This window comes from Tenrec ecaudatus, chromosome 4, assembly GCF_050624435.1.
Source record: "Tenrec ecaudatus isolate mTenEca1 chromosome 4, mTenEca1.hap1, whole genome shotgun sequence".
Lineage (NCBI taxonomy): Eukaryota > Metazoa > Chordata > Mammalia > Afrosoricida > Tenrecidae > Tenrec > Tenrec ecaudatus.
In genome coordinates this window covers 80,976,337-80,988,989 of record NC_134533.1, presented here as the reverse complement: position 1 = coordinate 80,988,989, position 12,653 = coordinate 80,976,337, and the positions used below count along the sequence as shown (strand labels likewise).

General features: G+C 41.1%; 1 protein-coding gene across 11 annotated transcripts in view; it reads left to right on the top strand.

The window, feature by feature from the left end:
* DLG2 (discs large MAGUK scaffold protein 2) overlaps positions 1-12,653 on the top strand; it is a 2,300,776-nt gene that overhangs the window by 1,893,685 nt on the left and 394,438 nt on the right. The gene's annotated exons all lie outside the window — the stretch shown is intronic.

Below are 12,653 nucleotides of genomic sequence, written 5' to 3'. Positions count from 1 at the left end.
TTCTTTGGTGATAAAAGAAATGGTGACTAGAATATATGATTACGAGAAGTGAGAGCATATGTGGGAGCAAGTTTAGCTGCTTTCTTGTTCATCTGTTTGAAATATTCTGACAAAAGCAAATTGCATTGAAACATGGTTATTGGATTAGCATATTGGATGTGTGAAAAATCAAAGTTTCCAAATATTTAAAATCAAATATTTATACAGATCTACAGTTGATTTATGTTTGTGGGAAAAATTATTTGATTTGCCTTTTAGGTTTCTTTTGGTAGGGATATTTTATGCAATTCCTGATGTATAACTAATTCCAATATTTTCTCCAGAGAAACTAGTTGAGAGCGAGTTTTACAAAGCAAGCGGGATAGATCTTAGTGGTTAAACCCCAGGCCGTATGCTGCAGACTTCACCAAAGCTCCCTGATTGATATCAGGGATGACTTAGAAACCTTTAGAATGTTTAATTAAGCTCCTTGCAGGCAAACCTGGGAGATCACAGAAGCAGCACAAATGTAACATAAAGACTTTGATTTACAAATAGAAATCACCGCATCTGCTGTCACCCTTGAGGACAAAAGTGTGCGATGTATTTACATGATTAAAGTATAAAGTGGTCATTCCTCCGCATGGCAACGAAGTCTCTTCCCAATTCCCTAACTAGTTTTCTTTCACAAGGAGCCTTCATCCAACTAGAACATCCCTTGTTCTCCAAATACATCTTGTGTGTGCTCCCCCAGCCCTGGCTCGGGGCAGCTACTGAAATGATAGCTATTTCCCTTTTATCTGATTTCTACTCATTTGTTAAAGCCTTGCTCAGATTCCACGATCTCCATCTCCTTTTCTTCATTGACTAAAATCACAGCAAACCTGCTGCCCCGGAGCCTGGTGTTAGAGACCCACTGAGCTCCGCCCAGCTTTCCTGACTCATCTTCAGAGAAGCAGACTTCGAGGCCTTCTTTCATGGCACCACTAGTGGGTTCCAAGGATTAACCTTTGAGATCAGAGTCAAGTCCAAACCGTCTGTGCCACCCAGATCTCTCATTATCCACAACACTCACTCGGTATTTGGTGTATGCAACCCTGCATTGGTGGTGGTGGAGGGGGGGAGGCTGGGGGGATATATGTAAGTATTTACTTTTAAAATGTACTAATCATGTGATCCAAGTATTTTGTGTTTTTCATTTGATCTTCACAACACCACCATAAAATGGATATTATCGTTTACAATTAATAACAATTAATCACTGGGAAAAAAGAAAACTTCAAAACCTCCCCCAAGGTTACTCAACGATGAACTGATGCTACTATGAGTCAAGGTTAGCTCTATCAAGTTTCAAACTCTGCAGCCTTTTCCTTTCCCAGAATCACAGTATACCATTCAACCTCCATCTCCTGGAAGTCTTTTAACTCTACACTGTACCAACCACTGTACATTTATTAAATGCTCAGGATCTATGTGGTGATTATTCTCCTGAAGTAAGCTTACCTTCTATTACATATTTATAATCCAGAGATAAATCCTCTCCTGTAATGCTAACGACATTCCTGGTACACTATTCTAAATTAGTGGTTCTCAACCTGTGGGGCATGACCCCTTTGGGAGTTGCATGAACCTTTCACAGGGGTCGCCCAATTCATAACAGTAGCAAAATTACAGTTATGAAGTATCAATGAAAAAAATTTTATCGTTGGGGGCCACCACAACATGAGGAACTGTATTAAAGGGTCACAGCATTCGGAAGGTTGAGAACCACTGTTCTAAATCATATCCTTAAAACAGTAGTCAATAATATATCAGTAGATATCAATAATATATACAAATATGTCATAAGATATGAATTGATATCTTTTTCTGTCTACATGATATTCAACAATCTGCTTGAATGGTATCTTACAAGTTAATTCATTTAACCAATTGCACAGGGTAATCCACTATTTGCATGTGAGATAAACATAGATGTATGGTTTTTCCTTTTGCATCAGGTTTAGCTTTTTAGGGCTTGAGGCTCTGGTCTGACTCCTACCTCTGGGCCCACCTATTCCTGTTTTCCATGCAGCCATCAAATGCAGAACACTGGAAACTAGCTCTTTGGGAACCTGGAGAATGCTCTTCGATTTACTGCCAGAATCAGTAAACTCTGAACTTGTGTTTTGAGTTTATTTTTAGCAAAGCATTTAACTAATATTCTTTTCAGGCTTCTATGTGCTTTGTAGTGGGAGAGATATTCTGGACATCTAATTAAGAAACCAGAAATCCTTACAACTGGCCCAATTAACAACCTCAAGATAATTTGTGAAGAAATTGAAGTTACCAAGGATTTCATTCTTCTTGGATCAACAATCAATTCCTATGGAAAGAGTAGTCAGGAAATCAGATGACATATTATATAAGCAAAACTGCTGGGTGGGAAGGACCTCTTTAAAGTGTAAAAAAAGCAAATATGTCATTTTGCTCATGAAGGTCTGCCTGACTCAGCCATGATCTTTGCAGTCACTTTCTATGCATCTGAAAGCTAGATAATGAAAAAGGAAGATTAAAAAAAAAAGACTTGTGAAATCACATTGTAGTATTGGCAAAGAATAGTTAGTATACTGTACGGTGTCAGAAAATGAAGAGATCTCTCTTAAAGAAAGTACAGCCAGAATGTCCCTTAAAAGTGAAAATGAGGAGATGTTGTCTCACTTTGGGCATGTCGTCAGAAGAGACCAATTGCTTGTGAGAGAGTCAGAAAAAGAGAGAGGGGCCCTCAGTGAGTTGAATCGACACAATGTGCCAACAGTGGGCACAAACGTAGCGATCATTGTTTGATGGCACAAGGCTGGCCATGTTCAGTTTTACATACGGTCAGTTTGAGTTGCAGCTGACTGAATGACACCTAACAACAATCTGCCGAATGATTGGAAATAGAATCTTGATGTAGATATTCAACATTCTTCCCTAGATGCTTTTAGATCATTAATTTATCCGAATTCCACCATTTCCCCATGAGGCAAGAGTTACTTCCCACATTACCGTCAACCTCCAGTGTTACTCTGGGTAGACTAGAGAAACAAATTTATAGACATTTTGTATGTATAAGAGAGAGCTTTATATCAAAGAGTAATTGTATATTAAGAAAACATCCCAGCCCAGTCCAGATCAAGTCTGTAAGTCTGATATTAGCTCATATGTCCAATACCAGTTTATAAACCCCCCTTCAGACTCACACAACACATGCAATGGAAGATTACAGGCCAGTGGGTGGAAAGTCTTGTAGATCCAGTGGTGGTAGAAACATCTCAGCACTGGCATGGGTCTCCACATGACTCCTCCTGCTTCAGGACTCTGGTTCCATCAGTATAGATCCATGTGTCTTGTCAACAGGAAGATAAAGCAGAGAGAATGTGTTTGGCTTCTGGTGAGCTATTTTTCTCCATTGTGCCTCCAAATGAGGTTATCAAGCTGCAACCTGATTGAGAGGCTAAACTCCACCCCTCACTCTGAATAGTTTCAAGTTGATGCCAGATTATGTAACTAACACACACACACACACACACACTCTCTCTCTCTCTCTCTCTCTCTCTCTCTCTCTCTCTCTCTCTCTCTCTCTTCCGTATCCCAGAGCTTCATAACCCTGAGTTCAAATTCATAGATACAGCCACAGAGGTAAAAAAATATCCCTGGAGTGAAAATTAATTAAGTGGTCAAAGCAATGCTTCAAAGGTTAAATGGGAGCATAAACTGTAATTTTTATAGCACTTAACCTAATACTAGATGCTATAAGTAAACTTGAGATTATCTAAAAGTAGATGGGAGAATGTGCATTGATTATATGCAAATGTTATTTTTTAATAAAGGGAATGTATATAAAATGGATCCTGGAACTAATCTCGGCAGATACTGTGGAATAATTGTGCTCAAGCGAGGAACATGATTTATAGAGGGCTTATCCCACAGATATCTGAGAGCAGAGGAAACATAATTTTAATCAATCAGTATCATTTTTCACATCCCCTAATTTATTTTGTTGACCCCCCTTTATTTATGAAACATGTTTTTAATGTATATCTCACATTTTGAATCTGATAATTACTCCCCAGATTACAAAAATCAATAAAGTCTGGCCATTACCCTTCAGAATCCAATATATTCACAGAGATGGATAAAGTCGTTTCAGACCAGTAAAGGCAATGATAGTATGAAGGCAAATACAATGTCATTTCAAAACAGGAGAAGGGGTCCACTCATCTGAAGATTACAGTGGAAGGAACAGCAAGAGGAGCTACCCCTTGATTCAATCTTGACCCCTGAGGAGTCCTTTAGGTTGACAGGATTGGCCGGAGGAGGAAGCCCCGAAACACAGACTAACCTGAGCAAGGACAGTGAAATCCAGAACAGCATGCAATGGTGAAGTACGATGGGAATTCTGGCGAGAACACGGGACTAAAGACGGTGTGTGAAGTTGGGGTGTAGAAACGGATGAAAGCACAAATGATGGGAAGTTTTGAAGACATAGCTAGAAGTTTCAACATTACCCAGAGGGCACTGAGAGAGTTACCGTGTAAGATTTGACTTTTTGTACATTAGAAAGATGAGTGGAGTATACCACAAACAGGCTTCTAAAAATGACTGGAAGCATTTGTATAGTATGGTTTCCACTACCTTATACGAGCACCTCCAAGCATGGATATTTGGGTATTGGTTCGAGTGACGTCTAAGTCCCTGGTGGTACAAGCAGTTGGAGCGCGAGACAGCTAACTGAAATACTGAAGGATTGAATTCCCCCAGAAGCATCTTGGAAGGAAGGTGTGTGAGCTACTTCCGAAAAACCTGTCAGTGAAAACCTGAGGAGCACAGTTTTCCTGTGAAGCACTCTGAGGTCTCCATGAGATTAAAAAAAAAAGTGGTTGTAACACTACAGGCCCCAGTGGTTCACAATCCAATCCAAGGCCTGCTACCAACCACCCTGAGAAAGTCTCCAGGTTAAATAGTCCCTTCCCTTTGAGGATCCGGAACCTCCTTAAGGCGCCTGGTTTCAAAAGAAAGAGATTCCCCTTAGCTGCCCTCCCCTGACAGTCAAATAAGATACTGCTGCCAGTGGTCTGCACAGCGGGCATCTCTGGCATCTCCGCCGCAGCAACTATGAAGGCTTTTTATACCAGGGTAAAAGGGAACTAAAACTGCATAAAATAATGCCACATATTTCATCCATGTGAGGGGGATAGAAGGACGAAATCTCTCTAGAAGAAAGCCGGCTGCTGCTTGCTCTTGGCTCCTTGGTGCTGACACAGATGGCTCTTTCAGAACCATTCCACTGTGGCTCCTTATTGTTTGTGTTCACAGTGCTTGCCACCAACTAGGGACTCCATAAAGGCTTGTTCGCTGCACGCTTGGATGCATCCATAAAAAGTGTTTTCAGTTGGAAGGATTTTAAAAGTACTCAAGATATGAGTAGCAAGCCTCCGTCCTCTGTCAGTTCCATACTTAAAATCCAATATGAAAAGTGAAGTTAGCAGACAGTATTGGGGACAAAAAGGACATGCCATGATGCCTGCCCTCAGGTCATCATTCTGAAGGAGGGGTAAAATCACCACACTCAGTGTCACAAGATTCGGATTGTAAGAGACTGAGATTACAGACGAGAGGCAACCCACCCTGCCTAGAGGGGTGGGTTGGAGAGAGGATCGAGGTTTCCAACAGTTCAGTACTGACTGAGAAAAAAGCATTCGAATGTTGTTTAACCATGCACACTTAGGGTCGCTAGGAGTGAGCATCAACTTAACGGCAGTGAGTGTGTGCTTTGGTTCATGCATAATAGCAAGTGCTGCTTGGTGTGGTTGGTGAGACATTGAATTGCTTGTCCAAGACACAGCATGAACCCAAGGAGCAAGAGATCACCCGAACCTGTAGCATCAGAGATGCCACCGTTAAACTGAGCCTTAGGACAACCTGAGCCCAGGCATGGATAGCATAAATATGTCGAAATGGGGGACTTGGAAGAAGTTGATGATTTGGCACAGGGTAGGTGGAACCATTTAAACAGTAAGTGGGTCAGATTTGTATTTTGGGGAAGGACTCATTTGGAAAGTTGAAACTAGAGCCAAGATAACTTTGCATTAGGAGGCTATTCTAACCGTCCAGGTCAAAATTAGGAGTTATGGTAGATATTATAGCATCTAGAGAGAGGATAAATCAAACAATCAAACTTGCTGCCATTGAGTCAATTCTAACTCATAGTGACCCTCCCAGTGGTTCTCAACCTGTGGATCATGACCCCTTGGGGGTGGACCCTTTCACAGGGGTCACCTGATTTATAATAGTAGCAAAATTACAGTTATGAAGTAGCAACAAAAATAATGTTATGGTTGGGGGGTCACTACAACACGAGTAATTGTATTAAAGGGTCGTCGCATGAGGAAGGTTGAGAACCACTGCCTAGGACGAGGTAGAACTAACCCCTGTGAGCTTCTGAGAGTATAACTCTTTATGGAAGTAGAAACCCCTACCTTTCACCTGCACTGCAGCTGGTGGTTTTTAACTGCTGACCATAGGGTTAGCAGCCCAAGGAGCAACCACTATGCTACCAGGGCTTCTAGAGAGAGAACAGTGTAAGGCAAAATACAAGAAAATCCTGAATCATATCGTTCAAATGATAGAAGCTATGGGCAGTTAAAAATGAATCCTTGAGTGTCATAAACCTGGAGAATGTATTTGGTAAAAATAATATACTTTAATTCCTTTAAAACTTAGGTACTCCTAACATAGAGATCCCTGTGATATTAGAGCAACAGCAATTTAGCTGAGAGGAATTACTAAGAGGCAGAAGAAGGGCAAACATGAAGGTAGGGCAGGAGGAAAGTAAAAGGAAACAGAGGAAAGATCTAGGAAGCAAAGCTTTGGATAGAGGTATAAACATAGGTGTGTACTCATATAAATATATTCATAAAAATAAAGCCATTGGCCTATGTAAATATATGTATGTGGCAATACATGTCCAAGCTCTCCTTCAATGCAAGAACACTTTGTTCTAACAACCTGGCATTCCGTGATGCTCATCCTACCAACATGATCGCTGAAGATAAAATGGGTTCATAAGCAAATGTGGTGAAGAAAGCTGATGGTGCCCGGCTTTCAAAAGATATAGCATCTGGGGCCTAAAAGGCTTGAAGGTAAACAAGTGGCCATCTAGCTGAGAAGCAACAAGTCCATATGATAGAAGCACTTCAGCCTGTGGAATTGTGAGGTGTTGACGGAATCAGATAACAGGCACCAGAAGACGAAAAACAAAACAGTTGAGAAGCAGGAGGGTTAGAGCAGAGATCCAAAACCCACCTGTAGACAGTAGGACATCCCCTCACAGAAGGGTCACAAAAAAAGGATGAGTCAGCCAGGGTGCAGTATAGTACCAATGAAACACACAATATTCCTCTGTTTCTTTGAGGCCTCCTTAACCACCACCACCACCCCACTCTCATTACCCCATTCCTGCCTTTCAGTTCTGGCTAGACTGCACATAACTGGTACAGATAAGAGCTCACAACAAACGGAATCCAGTTCAGATAAACCCCTCAGGAACAGAAATGGGAGTAGTATTACCAAGAGGATAGGGGGAAGGTGGGGAGAGGAGGAGAGAAAGGGGGGACCAATCACAGTAATCAATGTATTAATAACCCCCACCCCTCACCCCCGCCCAGGTCAATGTAAGATATGAAAACAATAATAATTTATAATTTATCAAGAGGTGAGGGGTGGAAACAAGAGGAGCTGATACTAAGGGCTCAAGTAGAAAATGAATGTTTAGAAAATGATGATGGCAACATATGTATAAAAATGCTTGATATAATTGATGTATGGATTGTGATAAAAGCTGTAGGAACTTCAGGAAAATATATTTTTTAATGAAAAACCTTAGGTCCTCTTTTAGACTGTTTAAAGTATGTTGTACTTTAGTTTTTGCTTCCTTATCATTGTGTAAGTTTCTCTATCTTTTGGGGGGCAAAGCATTTACCTTGTAATAAAGGGACAAACTCTCTTCTTACTAGATATATGAATTTAAACAAATTTATTATCTCCATCAGTAAGCTAGAATTTCTAATACCTTAATGGGCTATGATTTTATAATAGGAAAACAGTTTTATTTATTTATTTTTAATCATTTTATTGGGGGTGCATACAACTATTATCACAATCCATACATACATCTATTGTGTCAAGCACATTTGTACATTTGTTGCCATCATCATTTCCAAAACATTTTATTTCTACTTGAGCACTTGGTACCAACTCATTTCCCATCCTCCCTCTCCCACCCTCTCTCCCTCATGAACCCTTGATAATTTATAAACTCTTCCCTGCCACCCCCACCCCATGTCTTACACTGAATGCTGTCTTCCTTCACCCAGTTTTCTGTTGTCCTCCTGGGAGGGGGTTATATGTCGATCATTATGATCTGTTTCCCCTTCCTCTTACCCTCCTGGCATTGCTACTCTCATTATTGGTCTTGAGGGGGTTAACTGTCCTGGATTCCCTGTGTTTCCAACTCTTATATGTACCAGGGTACATCTCTGGTCTAGCCAGAATTGTAAGGTAGATTTGAGGTCATAATGAGGGGGGGTGGCATTAAAGAACTAGAAGAAAGTTGTAGGTTTTGTCAGTGCTATACTGCACCCTGACACATTCCTCTCTTCCTTGTGACCCTTCTGTAAGCAGATGTCCAATTGTCTACAGATGGGTTTTGGGTCTCCACCCCAAACTCCCCCTCATTCACATTGATATGATTGTTTTGAGTCTTCTGATGCATGATACTTGATTCTGTTGACACCTCATAATCACACAGGCTGGTGTGCTTCTTCCATGTGGACTTTGTTGCTTCTCAGCTAGATGGCTGCTTGTTTATCTTCAAGCGTATAAGACCCCAGATGCTATATCTTTTGATAGTGGACACCATCAGCTTTCTTCACCACATTTGCTTATGCACCCATGTTTTTCTTCAGGGATCATGTCGGGAAGGTGAGCATCACAGAATGCCAGGTTATTAGAACAAAGTGAAATGTCCACCTGCAACCTTAATACTTAACATATAAGCATATGTACATAGATCTATTTCCCTATCATTATATATAAATATATTTATATATGTACATGCCTTTATTTAGACTTCTATAAATGTCCTTTGCCTCCTAGTTCTTTCCTCTATTTCCATGTACTTTCCTCTTGTCCCACTATCATGTTCGGCATTTATTTGGGTTTCAATAATTCCTCTCAGCTACATTGCCCTTGATCAAGTCCTACCAGGTATTCTATCCTTGCCATTGATTTTAGATCACTTGTTGTTCCCTTGTCCCTTGGATGGTTGACGACCATTTCCTTTCCCCAGCCTCTCCCTCTCCCATGTCCCCTTGGAACCGTTGGTCACAATGTTTTCTCCTCTGAATTGTTTAGCCTGCCTATCTTACCTAGATAAACATGCAGAGACGATAATAAGCACAAAAACAAGACAGAGCAAAACAAAACAATAACAGTTAATGCCAATGACCGCAAACAGAAAAACCTATAAATAGTTCCAGGTATGTTTGTTGACCTTTAAGAGTGTTTTCCGGTCGAGTCTGATGGGTGCCACACTCTTGCCCCACAGTCTATTTTTGGTATTCCCTGGGGACTTTCCTTGCTTTGCTCCCCCTACTGCTCTTTTGCACGCCCTTAGTGTTCCAACCCCGTGTGATGGGGTCAGATAGGCATAATTCCCGCACTGTGTCTCCAGTGTTGTGCCCTGTAGCATTATGGGTCCAGTGAGGGAGGTCATGTCTGTGTCTCATGGTGGGGTCAGCCCTATGGTCCTCTCTGTCCATTGGCTGCTCTGTGCAGGATTATTGTCCTTGGAGCTTAGTGGGCCAGGATATATTCCACTCTCTCTCCTTCCCTCTTCCTTTGCTCCTGTGTGCTCTAATCAGACCCATCCCTCTCCCTCAGCTGTAGCTTCAGTACTGTCCTCTGAAATGCATTCTTCTGGGAGGAGGGAGGGAAAAGAGTTTTAAATCTACATTTTGATGAATTGTTATGATAACATTAAATTAGAAAAAGCAGATTATTTGGAGTGTGCTAAGGCAATTATTTAACCACATTTTACAAATGTGCTTCTTTGACATTGCCTTCTATGACCGAAATAAACCTTAGAATCCACTGTTATGAAGTCCTGTTTTTAAAAAGAACTTGTGTTCTCACAAGTTGAGAAAAATCATAAACAATTTAGTTCAAAAGACTTGGTCAGGGTTGGAAAACAATGATATCTAGGTAAAGTTAATAAGTCGACTGTCACTCAAGCAGTGTGTATTTTGCGTGACCACAAATGCCATGCAATATGTCAGAAGTGTAGGGTTCACCAACAAAAACACACAAAGGCAGGTAACATAGATCGGTGAAGAGGATAATGTTTCATAAGGTTTTTTTTAATCCTGGTAAATATGTGTCTAACAATACATTTTCTGTTGCAGTTTTTTTCATACGTACAATTCAGTAACATGAATTATACTCATACTGATTTACTTAAGCTATATTCTTTTTGCTTATTAAATACATAAGGAAATTCTTCCTTTTTTAAAAAAACATTTTATTAGGGGCTCATACAACTCTTATCACAATCCATACATATACATACATCAATTGTATAAAGCACATCTGTACATTCTTTGCCCTAATCATTTTCTTTTTTCTTTATTTTTTTTATATTTTATTAGGAGCTCATACAACTCTTATCACAATCCATACATAAACATACATCAATTGTACAAAGCACATCCGTACATTCTTTGCCCTAATCATTTTCAAAGCATTTGCTCTCCACTTAAGCCCTTTGCATCAAGTCCTCTTTTTTTTCCCCTCCCTCCCCACTCCCCACTCCCTCATGAGCCCTTGATAATCCACAGATTGTTATTTTGTCATATCTTTCCCTATCTGTAGTCTCCCTCCCCCCCCTTCTCTGCCATCTGTCTCCCAGGGAGGAGGTCACATGTGGATCCTTGTAATCAGTTTCCCCTTTCCAACCCACTCACCCTCCACTCTCCCAGCATCGCCCTTCACACCCCTGGTCCTGGAGGTATCATCCACCCTGGATTCCCTGTGCCTCCAGCTCCCATATGCAGCAGTGTACAACCTTTGCCCTATCCAGTCCTGCAATGTAGAATTCGGATCATGGTAGTTTGGGAGAGGAAGCATCCAGGATCTGGGGGAAAGCTGTGTTCTTCATCGGTGCTACATCGTACCCTGACTGACCCATCTCCTCTCCTAAACCCCTCTATGAGGGGATCTCAAATGGCCAACAAATGGACCTTGGATCTCTACCTTGCACTTCCCCCTTCATTCACTATGGTATATATATATATATATATATATATATATATATATATATATATATATATATATATATATATATATATATATATATATTGCATGATGCCTTATACCTGGTCCTTTTGGCACCTCGTGATCACACAGGCTGGTGGGCTTTATTGCTTCTGAGCTAGATGGCCGCTTGTTCATCTTCAAGCCTTTAAGACCCCAGACACTATCTCTTTCAATAGCCGGGCACCATCAGATTTCTTCACCACATTTGCTTATGCACCCGTTTGTCTTCGGCGATCATATCATGGAGGTGTGCGGCCAATGATATGATTTTTTTGTTCTTTGATGCCTGATAACTGATCCCTTCGGGATCATGCAATCACACAGGGACAAGGGAACAACATGGGACCCAAAATGGTAGTGAGGGGGGAGTGGCAGGCCTGGTGGGGAATGATCAAGGATAAGGTTGCATAGAGAAGAGATATAGCTGTAGCCCAGGTGGGGACAGAGCATGGTAGTAGGGCAGAAGGAAAGTCAATGGAGATGGAGGAAAGAGCTAGGAGTCAAGGGGCATTTATGGAGGTCTAGACAAAGACATGTACATGCAAATATATTTATGAGGATGAGGAAATAGATCTATGTGTCTATTTATAGGTTTAGTATTAAGGTGGCGGAAGGACCTTGGGCCTCTACTCAAGCACTCCCTCAATGCATGAATACTTTCTTTTATCAAATTGGCACTCTACCACTCTACGATGCTCACCCTCCCGACACAACTGCTGAAGCCAAAGCAGGTGAACAAATAAATGTGGTGAAGAAAGCTGATGGTGCCCGGCTATCAAAAGAGATAGTGTCTGGGGTCTTAAAGGCTTGAAGGTAAACTAGCAGCCATCTAGCTCAGAAGCAACAAAGCCCACATGGAAGAACACACCAGCCTGTGAAATTCTTCCTTTTATAAGAATTATAGTCTTGCTCTTTTTATTAAAATTTAAGTTTTGCTCCATAAGACTGTAATTTTCCCATTTTTAACAAAACTCAGTTGATCCCACTCAGATTTTCGATCTACCGAGCGGGTAGGTAAGAGTAGGGGTTGTAAAGCACTGTTGGTCGTAACTTGTTACTCCAAAACGTGAAGCCTATGCCATCAAGTTGATTCTGACTTGTCAGTCAATATCGAGGTTTTCTAAGACTGGAAATCTTTATGGAAGCAGACAGCCTCATCTTTGCCCTAAGAGTCACTAGTGGATTTGAACTGTCATTTGTGTGCTTAGCAGTCCATTGCTATACCACAGGCTCCCCAAGGCTGCTTAACGTGTCACTCAGCACTAGAAAACGAATAG